The following is a 1489-nucleotide window of genomic DNA, read 5'->3' as shown; positions in this document are numbered from 1 at the left end:
ATCAATGCATCTACAATTTAAAGGCTAAAATTCCCACTCAAAGTCATCCCATTGTGTACACAGATCTACTCATGTCTCTCATTCCCCTTGGAGATTTTAGCCTAGGCTTGACTATGTGATGCTAACAAATTATAGGGAGTCATCTTGCTATAAAGAGGCCATGACTCATCATGATAAGCTTAAGTGGAAGCTTAAGTGGGAGCTAGCTATACAATCTAAAATGGATTCTATAATGAAGAATCAAACTTGGGATTTAGTTCCTTTGCCAAAAGGGCAAGAATGCTTTGCTATGTAAGTGGGTTTAAAAATTAAAAGGTTATAAAATTGATAATGTTAAGCCAAAGTATAGGGCATGCTTGGTAGCCAAAGGCTTCAAGCAAGAGAAAAGGTGTGGACTGTGATGAGATCTTTTTAGCTATAGTGAAAATGACTACTCTTGGCACTATGCTTTCCTTGGTGGCTAAAGAAGATATGGACCTTACACAATTGGATGTCAAGATGACATTCTTACATGGTGACCTTTATGATCAGATCTACATGCAATAGGCAGGGACTTTGTGGAAAATGGCAAAGAAAAGCTTGTTTGTAAGCTAAAAATGAACTTTATGGCTTGAAGTAGACCCCATTGGATTGGTACAATAAGTTTGATGCCTTTATGTAGTCTCATGGCTATAAGAGAAGTGAATGCTTATACACTAGAAAGGCTAAGGATGGCAACTTGATAGACTTAATCCTTTATGTGGATAATATGTTGATAGTTAGGCAAAACAAGTATGAGATGCCCTGAAGAAAAGGTTAATGAAAACCTTTGAAATGAAGGATTTGGGACATGAAATCATATTGTTGATATATGCATAATTAGAACAAAGAGATTACTTTATCTATCATGTTAGCAAAGTGTTGCAACATTTCAATATGGACGAGGGGAAGGCAATTAGGACTCCATTGTCTCCACATGTGAAACTAAATCTTGATGATTGTCCCAAATCTGATTAGGAGAGGGCTGAAATAGCCAAGGTTCTATATTCATTATGTATGGATAGTCACATGTATGCTATGATTGCCACTTGCGAGTGTGTGCGAGAAGCGAGCTTTTCGAGTGAGCTTTTTTTTGTGTTGAGTGCTGAAATGATATGTTTTTTGGGCTGATTTTTTGTTGTTTTTGTTGTTGAATGGTTGTTTTTGGTGATGGATTTTTTAATTTGAAGATGTTTTGAAGTGTTTGGAATGGTTTGAGTATGTTTGAAGGGTTTATGATGGTTTTTGATGAGGATATGTTGTTTTGTAGGGTTCTGTAATTTTTTCTGTTTGGTTCCATAAGGTCTACTTTTCTTCTGTTTTGTTTTTTTTTTGGTAGTTGAGATGGTTGAATGAATGTTTTAAGAGATGGTTGAGGTTGTGTTAAAAGGTTTATGAAATATTGAATTGGTTTTGGTTTGGTTTTTATGGTCTTTGTTGATCTTCTCTAAGGTTCTGTGGTTCTATTGTT

The sequence above is a fragment of the Lygodium microphyllum genome, chromosome 27, assembly GCF_053477565.2.
Source record: "Lygodium microphyllum isolate KBCC chromosome 27, Lygodium_microphyllum_v1.1.10, whole genome shotgun sequence".
NCBI lineage: Eukaryota > Viridiplantae > Streptophyta > Polypodiopsida > Schizaeales > Lygodiaceae > Lygodium > Lygodium microphyllum.
This window is presented reverse-complemented; position numbering follows the sequence as displayed.